Source organism: Anas acuta, chromosome 1 (genome assembly GCF_963932015.1).
Source record: "Anas acuta chromosome 1, bAnaAcu1.1, whole genome shotgun sequence".
NCBI classification, from domain to species: Eukaryota; Metazoa; Chordata; class Aves; order Anseriformes; family Anatidae; genus Anas; species Anas acuta.
In genome coordinates, this window is record NC_088979.1 from 185494404 (window position 1) to 185522178 (window position 27775).

At 37.9% G+C, this 27775-nt stretch overlaps 1 long non-coding RNA gene across 1 annotated transcript; it reads left to right on the plus strand.

The window, feature by feature from the left end:
- Positions 1 to 284: 284 nt before the first annotated feature.
- Positions 285 to 27487, plus strand: LOC137850318 (uncharacterized). The gene is made up of 3 exons (XR_011092468.1): positions 285 to 415; positions 11008 to 11112; positions 27092 to 27487. It is a non-coding gene; the product is annotated as an uncharacterized lncRNA (long non-coding RNA).
- The last annotated feature ends 288 nt before the right edge of the window (positions 27488 to 27775 follow it).

Consider the following 27775-nt stretch of genomic DNA (forward strand, 5'->3'; position numbering starts at 1 on the left):
TTAGCTTCTTTTAAATAGTTTTACTTTCAAAAAGAAGTTCTCTATGTTCACGTGTTCTGAAGACAGAACTAGACTGTTTTCGAAGGTTATGTACTTGGTCCACAGAAAATGTTCACCCAGGTTTATCAATCTGTCTTACAATTCTCATACCAGAAATTCGCTTTGAGTACCCTGGTCATCAACTAGTCAGTGCACTCTCCAGTTTGCCTGTGAAATACCTATGGCTCAGATTATAGATAGGCTGTGTTACACAAGGATCAGTAAAGTTCATTGTCCAAATGATAGGAGACCCAGCGCTCTTGTTCCAGGAATCAGCTCTCCATCATTACATGGCACCAGCACAAAGGCAGGTGGGCAGTGTGACTGAAGCCAGGCTGACACAGCACCCAGACCCATTTGCACTGGAGGTCTGTAGGTACGTTGCTCTCACTTCACATTTGTAAGCCTGTGGTCACTATCCTGCACATGAGGTCAGTCTGGCCTTGGTGAAGCTCGGGTCTATACTTACATGGGATACACATACAGTAAAGCCTTTCATTACTCAAGCTGGACCAGGTGTTCTTATGCCAGTAAAGGAAGGTAGTGGGTGGCACAATCTCTTTTTCCCATAGATGTAGAAAATGCAGTTCACTGTGAGTTCAAGGGCAGGGCCTCTTGACCCCCAAGCCCTTCCAGCCTGTTTCTAGTAATCCTGCATGCTTTCAGCTGGTGTAGTCTCACAAATAATTTGGGCTTATAACATGTTTTTGCTATGAGCTTAGTCCTGCTTATATTGTAAATGCAGTATGTGTAACTCATTTATAGCGAGGCATTTTTTTTTCCAACCTTTATAGAAAGTTTGCTTTCATAATCTTTCTTCCTACTATTTTACTGGGAAGTGCCTCAACCCAGAAGAAAGTTTTGGAGTTGGGATGTTAGTTCTGGTGAGCTCTTTTTTTCTAATTTCTAATCTTTAATGCAGGGTCTCTGAAACTTTGTCTTTAAGGGATAGAAAAAATCGTTATGTGTGTAAGTGAGGTCAGAATGTAGTCTTTATTTGAGACCTTGTTTGGCATTTATTGACGTTTTTAAGTTCCTCAGGGATGTTCAAGCTTCGGGACATATTACTGTTAATGCTATGCCAGTCTGCTCACTGCCCACAATCTAAGACCTCCTGCATTTGTGCACAGCTTAATCAAGACACAACGTGGCCTAGTTTTCCTGCTGTGATAGGGATATCCACACAAGCTCCCAGCATGAGTACAGGTGTCACACTTACCCTTGTCACAGTTACACTAGGGAAGGGTATTTGAACATTTCAGAGCCTGAAAATGGGCTATAAAGGAGGGGAGTATTATCACTCTTTTGTAGCTCATGAGGTAAAATACAGACTGTGTGGACTGAACCACATGACAGAAAATCTCAGCCTCAGCAGAGATTCAATCTGTTTTCATAGGCCTGTGCTTGTTTTGTAGGGGATTTCTTTTAAATTAGCTGTGTAGTAACAGGTAATACCATATAGCAGATATGAAAAATTGACAGTGATGATAAAAGCTCTTCCCAGAACAACATCCTTATACCTTTGTTGGAAAACTCCTTTCTCAGGGAAATAGTACTACCTGATTATTACCCAGAGAAGAAAATCAAAGTGACAGCTATACTGATCCTGTCATATTAAGGGGTTTTAAGCAAATATTAAATTTAATGAATTCACTTCTAGGGCAGTTCTTTGGCTCAGGGCAATGGAAGATGAGAACAGGAAGCTCTGAAATTGAAAAGCCAACCCTTAAAGTGACATAAAACAGTTGGTTGAATTTGCAGCAGTCAAGGTGACAGCACTTCATTTGGAAATCAAAAGGATATGTATGTATGACTAGCTGTAAATCTTGTCTGAATAGAAGGGGGGGCTATGTTTTCTCTTATAAATTAGTATTTTAGTTGCTGTGGTAATGATCCTTGTATAACTTGTCTATGTAAATGAAACTCATTCCCTGCTGTCTCCAACCACAAAGGCTGGAACAAAGGAAAACAAAACTGAACCAAAGGAACCCGGTCAACTAAAGCCTTATGATGAAAAATGTAAGAAAAAGTTAGGAATAAAAGTAGTTAGGTACTAGTTTATGAGAACACAAGCACATTTGGTCTTTTTGTTGTCTTAATTTTGGCAAGGAAAATAAATTTTGGAAATACTTTACAAATGGGAAACATGGCAATGATGTTAAAACAATCATGAGCAGCTGCATCTGTCTCTTGCACCTGCCTCTGGTGCCTTGAGTAGATGTCTTAGAGGAAAAACATAGAGGTGCTGACTAACAGGTGATAGAGAAGTTTGGGGATGGTGGTAAACAAAGGGTGGGGTGGAGTACTATGAGATTACAGGATGGATTTGAGACCAGATAATAGTCTACTCTCACTATAATTGATTGCACACAGTAATTTTCTTTCTTTTAAAAATGCAAGGCAGTTGAAATCCATCTATCCTCAGTACACTGGAAATTTCAAAGCAGAGACAGTTATAGTTTAGTAAATAGCACTACACCATAACCAATGCTTTACTGACTTTATCACTATGTGTAAAGTGTTGCACAAACAGATTCAAGCTGATGTATAATAAAGCAAGAAATTTGTACTGAGTGTAGCTGCCACCCTACAGTAAACAACCCTGGTCTAATCATCAAATATTATGAAGCCCTGGGAACAGTTTCTGGAAGACACAACACAGAGCTTTATCCAAGTGGCTGAAGCTGTTGGCTGTGGCACAGCAGTAGTTCAGGTCCCTCAGGGAAACCCGTCTGCTTCCTGACACTCATGGCTTTCTTTGGCTAAAGAGGATCCAAAAAAAGCAAAAGCAAGTGGACAAATGTCAGGATTGTGTAATCAACCACCTTATTAATTGTTCTTTTTTCATCTCCAGCAAAGGACAAGGGATATTAATATGATGTATGCAAGTCAGGAGGGAATGGCTTATTTCTCTTTGTATAAGTCACAGATTTAACTCTGTCTTAATAGCATAGGTTTTCATATGCCATGTGTAACCATAGACCTAAGTAATAAAGGCTTTTCTCCTTTGCTGACATGTAACTGAGCTGTAAAAGAAAAAGAAAATTCCTCTGCTGTATCCCTTTGTAAAGGCAAAAATTTCTGTCCTCGTAGTGTTTACCTAAGATTCCTGTATTGCACAGATCAGTATTTGCTGTTAATCATTAAATTATCTCTCCACCTAATTACCTAGCTCTCTGACTAATTGTATCTGGGAGGCCAGTGAATAAAAGGTAGAAAAGTTTATATCTATTTATCTTATATTTGCACCTGGCTAGTAATGTAAACATGGACTCCTCCCATGGTTGAGCTGACATGGCATAACATGCTTTTCCATAGGAACTGCATCAAGCAGTTATTTCCTTTCAGACTATGCTATCATTTCTAGCCATGTCTTTTTTACCTTGGGATGCTAAGTTCTCTGCATGTCCCTAGATCGTGGGATCATCTAGTGGCCCAGTCTGATGGTTCATGTAGACTTCCTGAGAAGAGCCATACACACAGACAGTGCTCAAACTCAGTGTCTGGTGAATGTTTCCAGGTGGATTTCAAACTGTTTTGGTTCTGCAGCCTATGGGCAACATGTAATAATGTCTCTGCTGCTCAACACAGAGAGAAATGAGGGCAGTACAGGTTTTCCCTTCTTTCCTCCCCTATCATTTCGGTAGGAATATATAGTATGAAACAGTTGTACGCCTGGAGTGGTGTACAACCTAAATTCCAACTGAATGGAGAACACCCGTACGCTGCAACATCTCACAGCTGAGAACAGAAAAGATGCTTGTGATGAAATCAACATCAACAAGAGGAACTATCAAGAAGAATTACCCCTATCGTTTGTTATAAAACCTGTCCCATATGCCCAGGTCCAAAAGAGACTAGATTATTTTTAGACTGTTTTTGTTTGGGTGTGCTGTATTTTTGGTTTTGTTTGTTTTTGGGGGAGGAGATTGTGTGCTTCTTGTTGTTGTTACTTTGTTTTTTACATTTCTGAGCATTCTTCACTGAGTACGGCTTTTTCATCTATTTTTGAGACAGCTGGAGCAAGGATGAGTTAAAATCAAAAGACTTTGGGATATAATATTTGTAAAACACGTTTTGTCTAAGCTTACAACTTTTTTCATTTAATGAGACAAACAAGCAGAGATCTCAATAAATGCTAAAGCTACATTATCAAAATATTAATAGGTAAACATATTAACAAAAATGCTGGAAACTGATGAATCAGCTGTAGTTTGTTTGTTTGTTTGCTTTTATTTTCATAGATGAGAACCCTGATGTAGACCACTGCCAACCTCCTTCAGGGCTCAAAGCTACACATAACTCTGAGCTCCACAATACATCCTATTTGTCTTTGCTTCCAGAGTGCAGGTCAGTTCATTGTCAATGGTACTGGAGGCAGCTGACATGTCTAAAAGAATCAGAAATGACACCTGATCTTCATCCATCATTGACAAGGATTATCAGCCAACACAAATATGTGCTGTGAATTCTGTTTCAAGTGGTTTGTAAATAACCATGCATTATGGACTGAATTTCAAGTGAGCTCAATCCAAAAAGAAAAGCAGACTAAAGCTAAAGAGCACTTATGTGCGCTGACAGGAACTTACCCAAATTCAGTGCTCATAGCATATGGAGAGTAGGATTATCTGGACATTTACTGAAGGATGTGGGATCTGACACAAGGATTTAGGACCAATTTCCTACAGAGCAGAGATATTTAGGAAACAGCTAAGATGAAAGTGATGCATGTCATTGTGTGGAAGAGTGTCAGTTTTTAAACTTAGATTTATTGGGTACAATTACTGTGAGAAACAAGTTCAGAAACATTAAGTTTCAGTCTCTCAAATCAATAGTCATATAGAAAATGTTCATTTGGCACAATAATTCTCCAGAATCACTCTGAATTCATGTTACTTATGACTCTAGGGTTATTCTCTATGTTATTTAGTCCAAAAAGGGTTATTGTAATTGCTGCGAACAGAGGATAAGGGAAGGGATGTTCTTTGCAGGGTGACAGGGGAACAGTTTTGTGTACACGTATGTGCCTCCTGTAACATCAAGGCCCATATAAAAAATATTTGGCAGGGAGCAGATTGGTAACCCTAACCTCCCCCTCACAGCCTACTGCCCTCAGTCCCCGCCGTCCAAGGTCTCAAATTCCTGAGTCTTTCCACCTAAAAACTCCTCCAGACTCTTTCAGTTACTAATATCTTGTTCCATGTTGTCATTTCCAAAGGTCTCCACCACTCCAAAATACCTTCTTCCCATACCAAAGCCATCCATATTCCTTCCCAGCTCTCTCTGCTTAGATTACCTTCATATCTCAGTTATTTTGCCATACCTTTCACCAACGCAATCGTCCTATTCCCCAAGTTCCAGTCTTCTCAATCCCCAAACCATCACACTAGAGAAACAGGCTATTCCCAATCCTTTTTGAACCCCAAAACTCCTTTCTCATCTGCCATCATTCTTCTCCAAACTCTATCAAGTATTTCACCAGACCTTAATTTTCCCCTCTATTTCCAATTCTTATTTCATCTCCTGCAGCCCCTGAGCTTCACACCCTCTATTCATTATTCCAATCTTCTGAATGGTTCTGTCCTTTTTTGCCCCCTTTTTAGTGTCATTAGTCAGTACCTATCTTCTCATCAACCTCTGTCTCTGGCAGAGCCCTTCCCTTCCTCAGATTGTCCTGAGAGAAACTTATTGTCTGAATGCTTAAAAGACAGTTGAAATTCCACTTTTACTTATATTTTTTTATCTTCTGCATGACATCCTTGTCTCTAAGTTGGAGAGACAGGGATCTGATGGATGGACAACTCAGTGGGTAAGGAATTGGCTAGTTGGTCATGCTCAAAGTTTTGTGGTTGATGGCTCAGTGTCCAGGTAGAGATCAAAAACAAATGGTATTCCTGAGGGTTCAGTATTGGGCCTTGTGCTGTTTGATATCTTTGTCAGCAACACAGACAGTGGGATCAAGTGCACCCTCAGCAAGTTTGCTGATGACACTAAGCTGTGTGGTGCAGTTGATATGCTGGGGGGAAGGGATGCCATCCAAAGGGACCTGGACAGGCTTGAGAGGTAGGCCTATGTGAACCTCATGAGGTTTAACAGGAACTAGTGCCAAGTCCTGCTCCTAGATCAGGGAAATCCCAAGCATGAGTACAGGTGGGGAGATGAGTGGATTGAGAACATCCCTGATGAGAAGGACCCAGGGGTGTTGGTGGATGAAAAAATGAATGTGAACTGGCAATGTGCATTTTCAGCCCAGAAAGCCAACCATATCCTGGGCTACATCAAAAAAAAAAAAAATAAAATAAAAAAAAGCATGATGAGCAGGTCAAGGGAGGTGATGCTCTCATGAGACCCCACCTGCAGTACTGTGTTTGGCTCTGGGACACCCAGCACAAGAAAGACATGGACATATTAGAATGAGTCCAAAGGAGGGTCACAAAGATGATCAGAGGGCTGGAGAACCTCACCTATGAAGACAGGCTGAGGGAGTTAGGGTTGTTTATCCTGGAGAAGAGAAGGTTCCAGGAAAATCTTATAATGGCTTTCCAGTACCTAAAGGAGACCTACAGGAAAGCAGGGTAGGGACACTTTACCAGGGAGTGTAGTGATAAGACAAGGAGGAATGGTTTTAAATTAAAGAAGGGTAGATATAGATTAGATATTCAGAAAAAAAAATCTGAAGTGGTGAGGCACTGGAACAGGTTGCCCAAAGAAGCTGTGGATGCTTCCCTGGAAGTGTTCACAGGCAAGTTGGATGGGGCTTTTGGAACTGGCAAACAGGACCAAGAACTCTTTTTCCTTCCCTGTGATGTTTATTTTATAACCCCTAAGTTTCAGAATAGAACTTCATATTGTTCCCTCTTTTTGATTTCATTAGTCTTTTCTTTTTTTCTTTTTTTTTTTTTCTGTAACATATTCCAGTTTCAACAGAAGATGGAAAAAAAATATACAGAATAACCTGAATCTGAGTAGTTAAAATGCTTGAATGAAAGGTGGAAGATGCGACTTTGATCTTTCTCAGTCTACCTGAGGATGGTCTAGCAACCAAATTTCAGTTTTTGTATTAGAAATGCTACACTTACCATATTATGAAGAGATGTACAAGTTCCCTTCTGGTTCCTTTAAAAAATACGCCTAACTGCATTTTGCAAGCAGTGCATTGTTCTGTGTTTGTTAGGAATACTCTGAGGATGCTTTACAAGTTAAAGGGAGAGTTAAAGGAAAGAATCATATTTCTGAAATTTGATCAGGTGTTGAACCAGCTGCTGAGCTTCTCATACTAGGACATTGTGAGATGGGCTGCACAGAACTGATTCTCCTAATAGAAAAAGAAAAAGAAAAAGTCCCCTGGTGAACTTAGGTCTTTATATTGTCTTAACTGCAGCTGAGTAGTTGGTTTGGGAATCATCATTACACTTAAATACACCTAAGTTTTTCCATAATTAGATCAACTGCTTTTTTTTTTTTTTTTTTTTTTTTTTTTTTTTTTTTGATCTGCTCTTGTTTTGATTCTTTTTTCAGTGTCAGTGCTCTAAAATCACTTTCAGACCATTCATAGAAACCTATTGTTTCTAAGTGTTTTTCTTCTTTTGTCCTCCACACTTTGACAAGTGACAGTGGTTCAATAATCTAAGAAAGCTTTATAGGAAGGATTATGAGATTCTGTCATAGAAATTTGCAAGTTCTTGATGAATATTCATAATATCTCCTCCCAAAAGCCAGAAACTCATAATGAGAAAACAAAAAAACTTTACAATTGAATAGAGAAGAGGGAAGTGGGAAGAGAAAAGTGGGAAGAGGGAAGAGAGAGGGAAGAGAAGGCCCCTGCCAGAACAATATTTTGTAATGAAAAAAGGATCACCAGTCACCAGACTGACTTTGCCTGTTATCTTTTGTCAAGGGGTCGTGTGAGGAGATCTTGATTTCTTCTCCATCCCAGGGTTCTGGGATTCCCTATTGTCCTCAGGCTGAAACCTGTAGCTGCTCTATGCAAAACTGTTCTAGTTGGGATGTGGTTTTCCCAGTTGGATTGACAACGGTCTGCTGGGAAGTGACTGAGATGTCAAAGTTGTTATGTAAAGGATGACAAAGAACTGTCATATAACCACTGTCATTGATTTCTGTATATAACTTTTTTCCAGTTTATACAATATTTCAAATGTGAAATATTATATTATATATATGCAATTCATAAGTGGGAAAAATGTTATTTTTCTCATTCACATCTTTTTCCAGAGTATCCTTCCTTTACTCTTTTCTTACACCTTCAAGCCTTGAAATAGTCATTTAAAAGCTGAGTAACTAACACTGAAAATTATGGATGAAATTCATTCCAACTGTTCCATCCATGTTAGGGACTTACATATGAGGCAGATTTGGCCCTCCTTTTAAAAGTTTTAAATTGGGAGTTTCAAAACAGAGGTTTCATAGTAGCCTCCACTATTTAGCAAGCTTTGGAAATAAACCTGCAAGTCTTTTAAAAATCCATTTTGCCTAAACAACAACTTGCAGGTAGCAATTGTTTCTGAGACTAAAACAACAGTGTGAATAAAGAAACTTTGCACTGAGAAACTGTCCCAGTTTCTTATTCGGTTTCAGTCCGAAAGAATGATTTTAAATGGTAACTCCTTGAAACAGAAACTAATTTCTACAATGATTATCACTCATTTCTGTAATACTTCTGAAAATAAATAAATGAGGAAATACCTGTCAGAGCCATGATGAGCTGCAAAGCTGCAAAGTAATTTTTCCATTTGCTTCCTCCCTGAGCAGGCTTCTGGTGCTTTTCCAATAAATGTTAAATTGAATGGTCTATAAATCTCTGCAAATGGTTTGCTTTCATTTCAGTACAAGAAAGATTTTTTCAGTACTAGTGTCTATCTACATTATAGATAGACGTGCTTTGAATTGACCACTTAACGCTCAAATCACTCACCTTTTGCTTCTGATTCAGACACCACTGACCCAATGTTACCCTGAGCACCTTACTGCCCATCTTGTTCCCATGTAAGTGAGGCCTAGCTGAAAGACTTGTTTCAAAGACGCTCCATGGCTCATAGATAGCTTCTACACAAATAGCAAACCCATCCTTTCCAGTAAGACTTATTCTCTTGTTGTCATTCAGCTCGACTGAGCAGAGCATTGAGCATGAAACAACCAGGCTGAACCAGCAAGGGAATCCATGACAATGGTAACCAAATTTGGTGACTTAATACTATGCATGTGTCTCTGCTAGATGGAAGATTTAAAGGCTACCCAGGGAACTTGGGAATTCAAGCTGCTTTATCCAGCAGCCACATTTCTTACTACATGACAACTGAAGGCCTGCCCTAGGTTAGCTCTTTGATCAGTCCACTATGAGAGCTCTGCTGTTAATTTAATTTTTCCTTATATTGATCATGTAGCATGGTCTCCTACTTTGTGTTAGTGGCAGCCAACAATTGGGCCAGCAGCGTGATAAAACATGAGTCAGGAATAGGAAAGTCATAAACTGAGATTCATCAGGAGCTGTGTGAGTTGTTCTGTGCAGAGCATCACCACATACATAAAATGCTGATTCCATCCAAACATATAAAGCCTGACTTTAAGCTGATTTAGCTCCTTCTTTTCTACTCCTTGTTGAGTCATCACCAGGTTTTCTCATCCAGGATTAGAACTAATCCTTCTGTGACATCATCCTTTACCGTGAGTAGTGTATAAAGTGAGGGCTGGACACCAGTCACAATAGCTTTCACAGATATGGGAGTCATAGCACACATAAAATGTTCTTTCCTGTCTTTGTCATAAAATACTACTTTTGTGTTTTCTTTCCCTAATTTCTACACAATAGCTCAATGCAATTTCTTCCACTTTAGCATTTTTATAAAGCAATATGTAACATAGCTCAACACTTGTGAAAGTCATGATATTTTATATTTCCTACAAATACTTGTGTTTCTTCTATAACCTCAAAACTCCCTCCCCCCACCAAAATAAATAAATAAATAAACAAATAAACAAATAAACAAATGTATTTAAATAGTGAGGTTTACCTACCTTAATTTTAACATCTAAAATTCCATTAGTTTAGGTAGAGAACCTTTTTCATGATACCTATATTCTTTCCTTCATTATTCTACTATTATTTTCTCATTTTGTATTCCTACTTTTCCTATGATTCATTCATTTTATTTTATTTTTTTTCCCTATAGTTCTGTTGTTTCAAGATCTCTCAGTCTCTTGTTCCTGTTACAACACACAATTCTTCTTTCCTTTTGGTCACCTTCCTCCTCTACTTTCTCCCTCCTCTACTCCTCCTTGACCCCGATTATCACTCTCTGTTCTTTTCCACCTACTACTTTTTCTGGCCTTTACTTTCTCCTTCTCTGAAAAACTGTCCTTCTTATTTCCTCCTTCTTCCACCCCTGCCTGTTCTACTATATGTTATTTTTCCTCTCTGTCTTTTCACCCTCACAACTCTCATTCTTCCAGCCTGCCCCTTCTAAGTCACCATCTCTTACTATTTCTAAGTCTTCTTCCTCTTCCTCTTAGCTTTAATTGTTTGTTTGTTTGTTTGTTTGTTTGTTTGTTTGGGTTGGTTTGGTTTAGGTTAGGTTGGGTTTTTGTTATGGCTTCCTTTCATTTCCTTTCATTTCACAATTCTATAAATTATTGGCCACTTTTATTGTATTTACACAGTCTATGTGAGTCCAAAGAAGCAAAATACAAGTCCTTTAACATGAAACCTTTCAAAGTCCTTGAACTTTATGAATGTTTATCTTGATAGGTGTTACAGCTCTTCACGGAGTTCACTGACTTATCACTAAAATAAAATTTTGAATTTAAGTGGTTGAGAGAAACTTCCTTTCTTCTGGTCTCAAGTCAATATAAGACCTATCTATTTAATCTTCTACTTTTGTGTCCAAGTTTTCTTTAGAAGCAAAATTTATTGCATTCCAAATGGTCTTTTTTTTTTTTTTGTCTTGGCCACAGACTAGGACTGCAGCCATTCAGCAGAATGCATGAACACAGAAGCACTTTCCATCTCATGCAGACAGCTGAGCTGGGGGGAAAGGAGGTTGCACTTGTGAACCCCAGGTAGATTGTGTCTTGATTTCCTTTGAATGAATTGTGTTGTTAACTCTGCTTCTTTCTCACTCTACTAAATATGTACTACACAGTATACAGGACACAGAGGACATCACAGTTCTTGCTTAAAAACATTCAAGTGGTAAAAAAAAAAAAAAAAAAAAAAAAAAAAAATAGGTTATCTGAAGAATAGGAAAGGGACAAGAGAAAGGTACCATAAGTGTACCAATTGTGCATTTTCCCATTTTGAATGAGCCACATGAGTTAAGAAGCAACACTTTCGATTCTAGAAAGCCTGGAAGATTGCTAAAACTAAGAAAAAAGAAAATAGAACAGAATTTGCTTCACATTCAGACTGCTGTAGAAAACAATGAAGTTACAGAGGGCTTTCAGCAAGTAGGGCCACCCTCCTCCTCCAACTGAAAGCTCTAACTGCTCTATCCATTTTATAGTCAGTCTTCACTTGCTGGAGAAAATATTCTTGATTTTCTATGGAACAGCCATCCTTAATGTGAGAAAGAGCACCAAAGCATGCACAGTAGCCTTTAAGAGATAATAGCTGTCATTGGTTTCAACATTCCCAGGCAGCAAAGACAATTGTACTTTGTTCTCTTAATTTCTATTCTTATGCTAACAGTTAGGCTATTAAAATATATATGATGAAACAGAATTTTCTGAATTACAGTTTGGAAGCAATATAATTTTGAAACTGTTTTCCTAAGCCAGTTTCTAGATATCACCCAGAAGCAATAAGACATAAATTCTTAAATATACTTATGTTCTTAACTCCTATTTGTTTTGATATGAACTTCACATGAATTGGAAAGAGCATAATCTAACCAATTCTCAACAATCCCAGCTCCACTAGAGTCAAAGAGTAAATGAATGTAGACAAGTAATTCCACTACAGCACTGGGGAAGGCAGGGCATGCTCAAGAGATGAGGCTAAGGTTTGAGATGTAAAAATCTTCAGTCACTAGGACAAGATCAATTCAACTTATTCAAGGTAAAACCAACGAAAGAGGAATTGCTATGTTAAGAAAAGAAAAAAGAGCAAAGAGGGATCTCAGATTAGAAAAGAGCAATATGTAAGTGGCATGGCAGAACTTACTTCTTCCATACCCCATAACAAGCCAAGGTGGTAAAATAAGGAGCCAAGCAGAAAGAAATAGTGCAGAACTCATGGCTTCAAAAAGAGTTAATCTGAAGATCTAAGTCCTATGGTAGAGACTGCAAACACAAGGGATGTACAATGCTCAGGGCTGGTGAGGTTCCAGGCAGGAGATTACAGCAGCCTGAGGAGTGATTTGTAAAATAGACAGGACAATATCCAGACTGTATGCTTATTGTCTAAATGACACTAGAAAAGTCTCAACTGAAAGATCTCAACATCCCCTCGACACCATATTGTCACTTTAAAGTCCAAAAGCTCTCCAAACATTTCAGACAAATGGTAGTTCTGAATATGCAGACAGGTCTGAAAACAAAAAACAATTCCCAAACACAATTAGCAAACCCAAAGGAAAGCAGCCAGGAGAGGTGAGAACCAGGCAGCTGCTAATACTGTATTATTCCCAAGTATCTTTGCTGGATGCACATGCTGCACTGTTCAGTCACAATCTGGACTTTTTTCCAGGCAGATGGAGTCACCTCTTTGGAGAAGAGAGGGAGAATATTCATTTTGCCACTACCTCTCCACTTGAAAATCTTGTTTATTTTTCAGCCTTGCCTAATGCAGCCTAGGAGTGCTGTGGCCTGCTTTGCCCCAAGGACACATTGATGGCTCATGATCAATTTGGTGTCCAAGAAGACTACAAAGTCTTTCTCTGCCAAGCTGCCTTCATGTTAGTCAGCCCCCAGACTGTATTATTCCCTCCCAGGTACAGGAGCTGACATTTCCCTTATCTTGAACCTCATTAGGATCCTCTTGACCCATTGTTCAGCCTGATGAGGTCTCTCTAGATAGCAGACCACATACTTAGTCCATCAACCTCTCCTCTCAATTTTATACCGTTTGCAAATTTATTGAGGTTGCACTCTGCCCCATCATCCTGATAAGAGACTAAAAAGTGGGAAGAAACTAAAAAGTATTGGCCACTGTGTTGTAGCACCTCTCCTACAAAGAAAGGCTGAGAGAGCTGGGGATGTTCAGCATACAGAAGAGAAGGCTGCAGGGTGACCTCATTGTGGCCTTTCAGTACTTAATGGGGACCTACTCTTTGCTCAATCAGATAATAACAGGACAAGGGGGAATGGCTTTAAACTAAAAGAAGGGAGATTTTGACTAGAGGTTAGGATGAAATTCTTCAGTCAGAGGGTGGTGAGACACTGGAACAGGTTGCCCAGAGAGGCTGTGGATGTCCCATCCCTGGAGGTGTTCAAGACCAGGTTAGACTCAAGACGCAGGTTAGCACTGAGCTAGCTGATCTAGTGGGTGGTATCCCTGCTGATGGCAGGGGAGTTGAAACTAGATGATCTTTAAGGTCTTTTCCAACCCAAGCCATTCCATGATTCTATGATTGACCAATAGTTGACCTGATATACATTTCATCTCCTGGCCCCTCTTAGGAACATTTTGTTGATCTATATGACATATCAAATCTAATGAAAATTGTGTAGATTAAACTTTCTAATACTCTGATGCTTCAGCCACTGCTCTTTGATTTTCAAAGCAGCATGTGGACACTGGGCTGGAAACTTTTTGTTGATTTTAATGGGAGTCATATGTCTTAATTCAGACATAATTTCAGAGACTTTATGAATATTATTTTCTTAACTACCTTATCTGCTCAAGTATGAAAACAGAGTTGTCAGGGGAAATCTATCTACTAGGAAATAATTTTACCTAATGGTGTCGATTTTATTATTGAAATATTACTGTATTTGACTAACTTTTATCCACATAACAGTATTAAACAAATTCCTTACAAAATGAGCTCTGATATATGGCTAGGATTCCCAGTATGGTGATAATGTGGTAATTAAGTAATAGCAATACTGAAACAAATTCATTTGGAGATGCATTATTTTAAATCACTTCAGAGTCTAGTGCTAGTCTTCAGTATGTCTTTCCTGAAGAGTTGTTTGGACTTTCACTCAATTAACTCAGCATCTCCCAAAGTGAGTAAGCCTCCAGATGGTCTCTTCTTTGAGGTGGCTAAGATATTTTTACTAGGAGGGGGATGCAATTTCTTTCAGACTGCATCTGTGAGACATTTAGGAAGTTATATTGGTGTTCATAAAATAACATTGCCTGTCCTGAAAAATCATCCTGCTCTTTTATGAAAGTTTGTTTTAATTGGCTGCCTACCTAGTGTAGCTGTCTTCTCAGCCTACATTTTTGCCTGAGCTGGACTGAGATGTCAAAAATGGAAAAAGAAAATGAATTATTTAAACCTTCATGTAGAAAACCACCCAATTTTCTTGACATTACACTGATTTTACATTAGCACATTCAGTTTACCTTTTATATTAGTGCATTTTATGAAATCGCTCCCTATTGACAGTACTGTGAGATGTCAACCAGACCTTAGAAGCTTTATTCAGACTTAAAGCTGAGTCTTCATTCTGATATTTGGATTTAGCACCACAACCCTCTTGGACCCTGATGTATTTGAATTTATGGCAAAGTTGATTTTGTATCACCAAGTTTGGATCTTAATCAGAACCCTCAACAGCTACTGAAATTGCAAACCCAGTAACCACTTGAAAAGTGTTGCTCACTTTTTGACAGCTCTTCTGAACCAAGCTGACAATTTTTTTAAAGTATTTTTTATTGAAGACAGTCTCAAATATGGTGAAATATGGTTTCCTTTATTTTATTTTATTTAAAAAAAAAAAAAAAAAAAAAAAAAAAAAAAAAACTGGTATTTGTTAACTTCAGATAAGACAGATAAGAAAAGTTTGTATTTAAATCTCAAATAATTCTTTCTGGGGTTCCACCAAAAACTAAAAATCAGCTTTGTTACTTTAACTCAGATGATTAGTTTTTGCATAATTTAAAATCAGTCTCTCCACCTTCCATTTCTGCACAAAATCACTTCAGTATTTCTTTTGCACTGGTGGAAATAATTAGAAAATTTACCTTAAATACTCTGGTTCATAATTTAGAAGGTTTGACAACTGTCATTATAGTCCTGGTGATTTGTACTGAAACATTAAATTTGTACCAAATACTCTTTCTGCATTCTTATTTCTGCATTGTTACCTCTTTCTTTTTTTTTTTCTCCCTTATTAACCTCTATGCTGTTACTCATAATCAGGTTTTCTGTCAGTGTTCACAGATACATTAAGAGTTCTGTAAATGTTTCCGTCTTGCAAATGGGAAAGGAGGCCTCTTTGATTTAATCTGATTTATTCTGTCCTTTTCAGATCTCATGAAAAATAAAATAGTGAGCCTGTCGGTTTGTGTTGTCATTGCTCAACCATGCCTAGAAGGTGGGAAAACACACGCATTAGGGGAGATATGAAGAAACAATTGAAAATAACTCTAAAACAGTTTTCACCACTACCACAAAGAAATACATAATAAAAGCAAGGATACTCTTATTTTTCACTCTTTGTGTGTGTACCAGGCAAAATTCATGTCCGTTACCTTTTAAAAGGTACTTTAAATAAATAAATATGTTTCCATTGTTTCAGAGTAAATACATCTCCATAAATGTCCAGTCAAACTGGAACCCAAGGTTCACCTGAAAATTCCAAGGTTCTCAGAATTACACTGTAACAAAAGGATTTTTTATAAAAGCAAAAGACATCAGGGATCCATGTTTCTAAAGAAGCAATTAACTCCAGTCAGATGTCTTACTTTAAAACCTAACAAATAAACTAAAACATATGGTCATTCAAGGTCATTAGGTAGGAAAATCATATTGCATTTTCTTGGAAATACTTCAAAAACTGCTAATAGAAGATGTGAGGCTCCTTCCTTGACTGTTTCCAACAAGCACTGAATGGAGCCATGTGGTAACAAAGGAGGGGAATTTTTTGTGACTTTCCTGTTCAAGAGGTTGTTCAATATTGACCCCATCCCCACTTGTAATCTGGATGAGTCTCAGGGCTGCCCAGCCCATGCTGACTGGTCAGTGTTCCCCACTGTGCTCCCCATAAAAACCATCCTGGGACATACAGACGAATCTGCTGTCTCCTTCCACTGTCCACCAAAGGATCAAGCCAGACAGCAACCTGCAGCTGGAAAACAGTCCCCACATAGCTACTGATAGCAGCTTCTGTCAACCTCTGGGTTGCAAACAGAGCACCAAGGGCTCAGAGCAGGTCTGATGTTACTGCCTGCAGATTTTATAGAAATAGCTGTGACAAATTAAGTTCCAAAACTAACTTTATATAATTAAAAATCACTCTCTTTCCCTTTCTCATTTACTTTAAAAATATCCTGGAACATGATACAACCCAAGTACTAGTTGTACATTACTATCAAGCTGAAAGCTTGAGTAAACATGAAAGTATCGCAGATAAATTACTTCTGACTAATGAAAGCTAAAAGTGAATTGAGGTGTAACAAGGGCTAAGTGTCCTGTGATAAGAAAAGCTTGATCTGGGAAAGGCCCTTGATTTCAATTTGTTAATTTCCCTTCTCTACAGCACTGGAAATAACAAGGGCATAAAGGGCCTTTTTTTCTAATTTGTACTGTGTTTTTGGAAAACGTCTTATGTCTTCATTGATTCAGACATTCACAGGGTGTGGATGGCACTGCTACCCTGTGTTAGCCAACACTCCTCCACTATTTCAATGGTTTCTGTCATTCTACATCCTGCATTGCTAGCTAAAGTAACCCTTCATCCCAACCCATATTACCACCAGGGGATATAAAACAAAATAAAAGGAAATTAAGTTGGAAGAGAACTGGCTGTATTTCTAAATACAATGAGATCGTTAATGCCAACCATGCTAAATCAACATCTAAATCAGCTGCATTTTTAGCGGCCAAATTCTTCTCCAATTTACACTCATGTAGATCCAGATAAATTACATGGAAGTGAAGGCACTAATCATGGAATTATGTCACTGTAAATCAGAAAAAGAATATACCCCTTTGTTTAAATTCCTCACAGTTTCAAGAGGGCAAATGAATTGGGAAGAGGCTTTTTTTAGACTTATGAACTCAATGGAAAAATAACACTGCAAGACAAAGGTTTCTTAGGGCTCCTATGTAGCCACCAAAACCACAAACAGGGTACTACACGATTATAGCTCTGAGAGTAGCACTCCTGGGAGAAGAAATCAAGCTCCAACACAGCAAAAGGGAAAATCAGAATCATCTAGTCACCATTCTGCATAATAGATTTTCTTTGTATTTATTTCAACTTGGAAACAAGTTCTGCTTTTGAGTTTATAACATGTAAATACATCATAAACTCATTTGTGTGAGGGCCAGGGTTTTCTCTGGTTTTGTATTGCAACACACATGATGAACTGAGAACTACCGAATGAAAGCGAATCATCTCAATCACAAAGTATGACTTTTTCTCCTTATACAATACAGCACTAGTTTTCACCGTTTGTTTTTGTTTTTCATGATATGTTTAGTGAGACAGAAGACTAAATAACTGAATGCCAAGCCTGTTATAATGATTAGAAGGGTGAAAGTAAATCACTGCTGCTGGAAGAGAGAAATGTGTTTCCCTGCAGCAAGATACAAGAGGGAGAACTGGAGAACTAGGCCTGAAGTAGCTGAAGTATTATCATAAGTGGAACTAAGAACAACCCTGAGCTATGGGATACAACCACAACGGTTTGGTATTGACAGCCTAGCTTCATCTCCAATTCTCATACTTCACTTTAGTGGACCAGCCACAACAGACATCGCGACCTTTCCCTGAAGCAGTGCCAGGCACAATATTTATGATGATGTACATGAAAAATAGAAAACAAACCACTCCTATTCCAGAGAATCCAGCTAAGGGAGTACATTTCCAGAGGAGATTGGGAAATTTCCCAAAAGACACCTTCCAAAATACCCTGTCTACAAAATAACAATGTAGTCACAACACAAACTCCTACCCAGTCCCAAAGAATGGCAAAGTGACCCTGTCAAGTCTGCTTCCGGGGATGGAAGATGTGCAGATTTGAAGCAGTATACAGACTATGGACAGATGGCCAAATTGATATGGTTTTCTTTAATAAAAGGTTTAAATTCAGTTCAGGAAAAAAAAAAAACAAAAAACAAAACAAAACAAAACAAAACAAAAAAAAAAAAACACCTATGTATTTCTTGAGCCCTCTTAACAGTTTTCCTTTTTATTCATTCAGGACCTGGCAGAGATGTTAACCAATTCCCTTAACATTGCCAGCAGTCTCAGGGGTCCAGCATCACTAGCAAATACCATGGCTTCCAAAAGTATCTGTGATATTTGAAACAGAGCTTTGGTTATGGACATTTATTTATAGAGCACTTTCATTCCAGACTCCCAAAACACTGACCACAAACCCTGTTCTGGTACTGACAGGAATCCCTTTGCTGGGTTATTAAAATCTCTGGCAAAGGAGCAGCAGCTCTTAATACAGCAGCTTTGTATTACAGTATGAGACAAGCAGGGAATAATAATGTATCTAACTAAATTATATGCAAATGTCAGTTAGGCAAAATATCGTTACCCAAATGGAATTTGGATGGAGCCTTTGTGTTAACACCCCAGTTTTTGGTCAGAGTGCCAAGGTACTTCTGAAGGTTGAGAGTGGCCAAGAACTCAGTTTTACAGCTCATCCAAAAGCCCATAATATTTGCATTAACTGATGGATTATATAATAATTACCTTTTTGAGGGTCTCTTGCAGCTCTGCATATTATGAGAGTTTTTTATTTTTAATGTTGCCTGTCTTCAAACAGCCTGTCATTCACTGTTGTTTTTGGTTTTATTTTCCCAGTTCTGGGCAGGTTTAGTCCATTTAAATTATTGCAGGCACTGTTTTGTTTGTTTGTTTGTTTGTTATCTGTCTCTCTTAATAAAAAGAATTTCTGCAAGAGTCAGTCATCATGACAATAAAATCAAGAAAGATGTTTCAGGCAATTTTTCAGAGAGGCTCTCTTAGATTTAAGGAAATGGAAATCTTACACTCTGGTCTGCAAAAGTGCACTGCAATTCAACAATTCAAGGATAGCCAGCATGACCTGTTCACAGCAGATTTTGGCAAGTCACTCTTTTTTTTTTTTTCTTTTGTTAGGCAAGTCCAGGTGAAAAAAAAAATAAAAATGTGTGCAGCAGAATTTATTATATTCAGTTGAGCACCATAGGGAGAACTATAAAGCTTCAATACAAGACTGACACCATCTGGCTACTACAGACTTTGCAGGTTTCTGTGAAATACTGCTTGCACCACTGGAAAAATAGAGCATTTTTCCAGGAGGGGGATCCTCAGTGAGCAGCTGGCACCTCCGGGGTGCACCCTGCAGGAAATGCAGAACCAAAGGCTCCTTTGCACCTGCACCCTTCTCACACTGCTGCCCTCAGGACACGTGCTGTTATTTTATTACAACAGCACTTTGATGTTCCCAATTAAAAATTGTCACAAGCTATTTCTAGTAAATACCAATTTGGATTTTTATATTAGCATGGTGAACTGCTACTGTTATCTTTGCAGGAATGTCCAAACAGGTAAGGGTAGTGGCAAGAATGCTCTTTGAGGGAACCCTAACGTTTCTTCAAGTAAATCAATAAAGGCTTAAGCTAATGCACTTGAACAATATACAGAAGTCAATGAAATTGCTTACTTTCTTAAACTGAGGTGACTGGATAAACACCTCTGAACAATGGTCTGCAATAGAAATTTAACCAAATATATTATATTATTTACCTGAAGCATTTCCTGGGCTTGGATTTGCAACCTAAGAACTTCATTCCCTCAGTCAGAATAAAAATAAGATAACCAAAATTACACTGCAATTGAATGCTGTATGACAGTAAGTAATTTCTCACTTCTTTGCTTTCTCCCAGATCCTTATGACAATTATTTGCATTTATTGGGAGTGGGATTGATACTTTTTGCACTTTCCCAGAAAAGAGTAAAGCTCAATGCTTTCTCAGCCAAAGTGAGTCAGAATGAGTCAGACCACAAGGACAGAAGAGGGGCACAAAATTTCTCTCTGAGGAGGGTTTGAGGAGGATGAGTTACATGCTGTACACTCCCTTGGCTAACACATCCTAACTATGCTGCTGTCCCCTGCCTGGATCAGCATAGAAATTGAATTTAGTCCTTGCGGCCTGACAAGGTGGGTATTTGCATTCCGGGGGAAGGAGTGGAATTATGTAATAAACAATGCATATGTCCTGAAGAAACCACCATTACAATTACACAGAGAGGCACTTGAAAGATATTATAAGCAGATGGAGAAATAGGATTTTCAAAAGTATGAGGTTTCCTTAATAAGAACTCCATCTGGGATTGAAAGTTTGCAGCTTTTTCTAGTTTCCATAGAAAACTATTTGCATATCTTAACATAATTCAGATTATTACCGTACGTCCACAGAATTTACTCAAAGAATGTTCAAGCTCTCCCCAAAAAAGAATTTTTCATTCCTTCTATGGTGCATGAAGTTCAAATTTATGTGCTTCACCTTAAAGAGAGTCATTTTTTCCTTCCTTGCAATCCTGAAAACTGAATAAAATTATAAAGTAACAAAGAATTACAAGATTGCTATTATACTTCCCTTCCTAGTAAGTGGCCTTGTGGGGGCCTGATTCCCAAACACTTACTGGAAAACTGCCATCACCAGAACTACAAACTAGAACTATGTGAAGACTGTTTTGTATGGTTTGGTTGCCAAAAAATGATCAAATAATGAAATAAATAAATAAATAAATCCCTTTGACCCAAAATGAACTTTTCTCATTTCCTTGGAAAAACATACAAATCAGTGTAAAAAATGTGAGGATCAAAAAGTAATCAAATATCTTTCCTTAGAATTTACAGCTTTTTTAACATGTTTAACCTACTTCAAATGTTTGCATTTGTTAGCATGGAAATATTTTTTGTTAAAATAAGACAACTAATTTTAATCAGGTTACCAGATTAAAAAGAAAAGCTTCATCCAGTGATTGTTATTCTGTGTCCTGTCCTTAAGAAACGTAGTGCTTCTGCCCATAGCCCTATTAACATTGCAGCAGTTCTGGGAGATGGAGTCAAATGCTGCTGCAAGGAGGTGTTTTTGAGGAGCACAGAGCACTCCCAGCACCTTGCTGGAAAGTGCTGGACCCCTCTGTGTGAGGGAAGCACCTCTTTTCTGTACGGTATTTCCTTGCTACATTTATGTGAAGTTTTCTACCTTGTATCATAATGGGCTAGTGATAATTTATTAAAAATTCACAGAAGCATTTCCATGAATTCACACTCTGTTCTTATCACAGATGGACCCAAACTGCAAAATCTGGATCCTGAATTAAATGTTCTTTTGCTTTGGTACGTCAGATGCAAGGTCTTGCCTTCACTAAGTCAAGGGAAGAGAAAAAAAAAAAAAAAAGGAGAAAGAAAGAAAGAAAGAAAGAAAAAAAAAAAAAAAAAGTGTTCTTTTTATTAGTTAACAAGGTAAAATCCTAGCAAAGGCAAAAGAAACTCACAGTTATCATTTGGTTCTGCCCTGGTCTTCAGCTCAGTGTTTAATTTATTTGAAACCTATAAATAACCTTGACTTCAATGAAGTAGTATTATGCTATGAGCTATTGACAGATTTTTTTCTTTAGTGAGGAAAATACCCAAGTACTGAGCAAGGCCTAGCTCTAACCTCAAGAACAAATACTAATATTAAAGTACAGAATTCACTTATCTGTCACACTGGCAGCAGGTTGAGCTGCCAGCACGCTGCACACTGTCAGAGGCAGGATCTCAGGATGACAGATATCACTCGGACCTCCTGCGCCCTGGCGGAGACTTCTGCAGAAGATGCTGGTAATTCACTCTTTGGCATGCAACGATGGGAGAGCACCTCATTTTGCCTATGCTGGTTTTGCTGGTAGTAACAGCATTTTTTCACACTGTTATTTTTGGCTGGTCTGTGTATTATGACACAAAGAAGGGAAAATGAAGACCAGTCAAAATGTAGCATAAATGAGATGATAATGAAGAAAACACTTTAATTTCAACATGTACTTAACAGTTTTTCTGAGCCCAGAAATGCTTGGAACAAGATGAACATGTTTTGCAATATTGCCAGATCCCATAACACTTCCCAGGACCAGAACTGAGGACTGCTCTCTCCAGTGATCCCTACGATTATGTCCTTCCACTCAAGGTTTAACATTTGGTAGTCTTTGAGGAAGAAATGTTTTTTAAAACAGAGTAGGAAATAGAAAAGATGATCATGATGCAATTATGCAGAAAAAGAATTCTAGTTTAAGGAACAGCACAGAAAACTTCACAGATAGGAGTCTGGGAGAACTCAAAGCAAGGGGAAAAAAATGTTTTTGTTCTGTTATGTCCAGCATCCAGAATTTTAGTAGATTTCTCAGTGGAGTGATTACATTTAGCCACTCTATTTCTCTTTAACTTCAGCCATATTAAAAGATCCTTCTGTCACATTCTGATTCATGTAAAGGGTTAAATATATACGCTGTGAACAGTTAAAATTCAGTGAATCAAAAATATTGCAACCAAAGCCATAATCTTTGGATTGCAGTGTTAGCTTTGCGATAGTACTTCGTAGCACAAAAGGTATCTATTTCCATTTCATAAGCATTTTTTATTTGTCATGCATTTTATATGTCTTTTGAAGTCCAGAAAACCTTTCAGCACAGCATGCTGTATCTCCAGACAATTTTTCTTTTAGAATTTTCTTTGGATATTCATTGGAAGACTGTCATTGTGAAATTTGTACTGTTTTATGATTTATGCTTTTTCCCTTTGCCAAATAGATACATACTAATATACTACAACATATGCTCTCAGCATAGTGTTTAAACCAAACACAAACACATAATCTATTAAATGCCTACAAAGTTTACTATATTAGATCATTTACATTATGTTTAAGTGACTCCTCTCCTCCAAATCCATTTGAAGCCTAAAAAGATAGCATTAGTCCAGAAGAAATCAGAAGGAAGACCTACAGGAGATCAAAAGGAAATTTCAAATTTAGAGTCTTTGAATCTAAACTGCTGACAAAGATGTCAGGAAAAAATAAATAAATAAATAAACACGTGTAAACTGGTTAATAGCTTTTCTAAGTAAACATTCGAGATATTGGATGCCATGAAGCTTTTCATACATGTAATCTTCCCTCTATAATCTTTCTTATACCAACAAATGAAAGATCTAAATCCAAGAGAATGAACAATAGCTATCCCTTTTTTAAGACAGAGTTGACTGAATATTGACCATGTGACATTGAGTACTGTCAAGATAGACTTTGTGTGAAAATATCTTCTTTTTCTTATTTTTATTTTTAAGCAGTGATTAAGTATAGAAGCAGCACCACATTTATGCTACCATAATTAATGTAGTGACAGCTTTTCCATTATAAATTTCTGTTTTCAGGGATTTATAACTCATCTCTAGAAGCCTGTTCCAGGCAAAAACTTTTTGAAGTGTAAAGATCAAAGATCACATTAAGCTTTGTGTTTAAAAGAAAACTGTACCCTCTTTCTTCAGCACAGCAAGCCAAAAGTTCAAAACTACAGTGTAAGAAAGGATAAATGAGTCTGGCCTGCTTTATTGTGGCTTCACACTGGAAGAAGTGATAGACTTTATATTTTTAATAGTAAATAGCAATATCAAAAGAGCATTAAGCTGCTTCTTAGACAACATGGAAACTGGCATTCACTATCACAAGTTAAATTATGTCAGTTCTTTGCAAGACAAGATTGTTTCAGAAATAACAATTTTCATTTAAATTTTGGATAAACATTGATTTTAGAAGAGCTATGATTTTGCACCTAGCAGCTTGCACACAGAAGGAAAAAAAATGTTTTCATCAAGTGAATGTTTGGGTAATAGGGATAAATAAAATGAAGGCTTATTTAAATATTGAAAAGAATGAAAAATATTGAATTGAGCAGAAGATCCAAAAGATTAAAATGGCCTAAAATATATTACTTAAATCTTGTTAAACAAAACAAAACAACCTTTCTAAAGTATTCCTCTGTGTCTGCACTTACACTGAGGTCTGCATTTTTGCCAGCTGAAATACAAGGATATCTATAAAAACAAAAACAGATAGGATGAAATCCAGACAGACAAACTATCAAAAAGGAATCCACGTGATTTGGCAACAAAGAAGAACTGCATCTATGCCATTTAATCACCAATATTTTTGTAAGTAGCTTCTTCTGTCATTTTTAAATATGTGCAGTAGTCTTGATTTTGCAGAATATACATAAAATAATAGGTAATAAATTGTTAAACCTGACAATACTGTTTCATTTAGCAGCTGTTTTATTCATGTGAGGGAGTATTTTGCAGTCTGTCTCTAATTATGGGAAGGATTTTATTATTTTTTTTTCTGTAATTTATTTGACACTCTTCACCACTTCTCAACATATGTGTATGAAGCCTCACTACTGCTTCCACTTTAGGGGCAGATAAGGAAAGCATCCCTTTAAAGTAGTCTTTAAATCTCATTCAGTTAAATATCAATCTCAACATGCCATTGCAAGTCATCTACAAGTAAGGTCTGGTGGAGAATTTTATCGATGGTTTTGTGGAATTAAATTCAACATGACAGTTTTGTCTCTTCACTTTTTAATCAGAAAACATAGCAGGTGAATTGTGCCCATGGGTTGCACAACCACCCATGCCAATCCCACCATCACAGCATGGCACTAGGCTGGCTTTGCACACACAAGAGGAGCTCTGCCCACAATTGGCTTTAGGTGGCAAGGAATGATAGCTAGGAAGCCACGGTGAACTTCAGTTTTCTCTACAGGATATCTACTCAAACGCCTCTAAGTCATGCTGCCATGCATTTTGCAGAGATGCTTCAGTAGACACATATAAAAACGATACAGTTCACTCCAGGTTTATCTGTCCTGATCCAGGGCTGGTCCTTCAAGGTTTAGCCTGGTTCCTGCAAGAGAGCAGAACCTGCCAGGCAGGCTAGCATTTCATTGCCTTGCTTCTGCAGGGTTATGGATGGTGTCTATTCACTCCAGACTAGTTTGCTCCACGCAATACACAAGACATGCATCTCCTTCCCCATTGAGAACCTCTGTCTTCTTCTTGGGGCTTGTTCTCAAATAAAGAGATAAAGTGCAACTGCTGGACATAACTTGCATAGGTTTCAGCAGACAGCCCCAGTGGTGGAGTTCTTTGAAGGTGTTTCCTCTGGGCAGTTTCTTGGCTTTGCAGAAGCAGCTCAGGGATCTCACATGCAAGTCTTTGGCTTCTCTGACCCCAAACTGTTTCTGTAAGTCTATTGCTTTAGATCGTCTCCCTTTATCTCTTATCAGTTTTTAAATACATACATGGCTATTGGTAATTTTAATTTCTAACAAATTATATTTTACAAATTAAATTTTAAAATGCATGAGATTTTAGTGTTCAGAAAAAACTTATGTTAACTCTAGTAGATTCTTAGGGAAAAATAAATAAATAAATAAATAAACAAACAAACAAAAAAAGTATTTCATTTTTGTCTGATTCCTTATTTCTACTTGGCTGACTCATTTATGGAATAAATGAAAATTCTGAATCACAGCTGTACTTTATAAGCATAAGGTCTACTCTCCAGCTGCACACAATCCAAACCCTACTACATCACTCTTCTACCAAAGAGACATGCATTTTTGGGAATCAGAAGCAGTGAGTGGAACAAATCTAAACCATTCACTCAAAATGATAACAGTAGTGATTACTGTATATTCAGGATTTATAAATTCTATAGTTCCATAGACAAGGCTAGATCTGTATTCTGACACATTACATTTTATCTGCATATCTTCTTAAAAACATAAATATTTAATTTTAGGACTCTGAAAGAAAAGTTCAAGAGGTCTGAGTTGAATTAAGCTGTTTGTAACATTAAGTTTTCTACTCCTTCCTTTTCCCAAAAGCTGCTGCTCTTGTAGCCAAATAGGATAATTTTTGCAGCCTGCACCCTGTTGCTCCACCTTTAAACAAGGAGGGAGATAGGAATGCACAGCTGAATGTAATAGCACCTTCAAACACAGAAACTAAATCCAAACCTGAGCTCATCTCTGAATTACTTAGACCAAAATATTCTGAATCTTCCTCAATTATACTCTTTACAACAGGGGAAAGCAAAGTCTCAACAGTGTCCAAGGCCCTGTATGATAATAATGATGGAATGATTTATATTGTCAATCTTACTATTTTCTACATTTCCTGTGTACACAATAGTGAGTTCAAATACAAACTCAAATATAAATAGAAGACCCGTTTATCCCAGGACTCGGCACACTCTCAGGGAACACCTCTGAAGTTGATAGAACATTCACCAAGAACAGTATTTGGTCTTTCTATTGTCTCTGTCACCTAAAATACAAACCTCTCTCTATGGCAGATCACTATATTTGAGTGATCTTCAGAAGAAAGTGGTCATGAAAAGCTGCTGATTGGCTGTGGAAAGTTCTCCATTGTCATGTACCTTCCCACAACTGCATTAGAACTGTCCTTACTGCCTGCCTGCCTTCTACTGCTTGGCTTTTGACAGGGGATGCTTTGGGAGTTAGGATCTTAAGACTGTCACAAGGGAGGTAACATGTCGGGGTAGATCTCTGTTGTTTCCCATTTCCCATGGAAACTTTTCTTCGACAAATGTCCATTAAAACTCCTGCTGTAACTTACACTTGGATCGGGCATCCTGAGATCAGAGACCTGTCATCAGTCTCCTGAACACCAGAGAATATTTGTGTAATGCCACAAGGTGCCCCAGGTAGTTAACTCAGCTGCAGCATGCATACTAACATGGACAGTCACCATTTGGTAAAGCACTAATTTCCCCATGCATGAATCAGGGACACAAATGCTTGGCAGTTTGCTTATGGCTACATGCTAATACCTTCTTTTTGCTTTCTTATGCAGGTTTTTGAAGGAAGCTGAGATGAGGAGATGAGGATGTATGAAAAGACATCGGGAAGACTATTACTTCTGTGAGAAGCCTGGGTGCCATGACCTGTTGATATGGGAGCAACAGACTAGCGAATTTTTGTGTTATATTAGCTTTATTTCAGGAAACTTGTTTATATTTATGCAAATGAAGATGTATCCCACTGATTAAGGCTGTTTTATTTTCGTTTGAGTCATCTCACGATGCAACCACTAGGAAGATAAACCCACAGTAGAAAGATAAAAGATGAAACAAAGTTCCTATAAAAGTTGTCTAGATTAGCTCTGTGATGGGGGCCACAAGGGCCAGCTATATGCAGAAATAATGCCGATTTAACTAAAACTTTTGAACTGATTTAATTAAAATCAACATAACCCTGTTGCCGACGGAAGGAAGACCCAGCACATCAATATGAGTGAACAGTGAACTTCAACTTTAATGGATAGCTCAGTCGTCTTTTATCTAGTTTGAACATAATCAACTCATACATATTGCAGAAACTAAGCTCAGGACTGGCTGACACTTCCCGGGCTTTTCAGTCTGGTCCTCCTTCTTTTGGCTACCTGTCCCACCTTAGGGACTTTCCCGATGGCCCAAGGGCATCGTGTCCTTGAGCCTGATTGGCTCTCAGCCAGCTGCATACGTGCCAAGGCTCATGT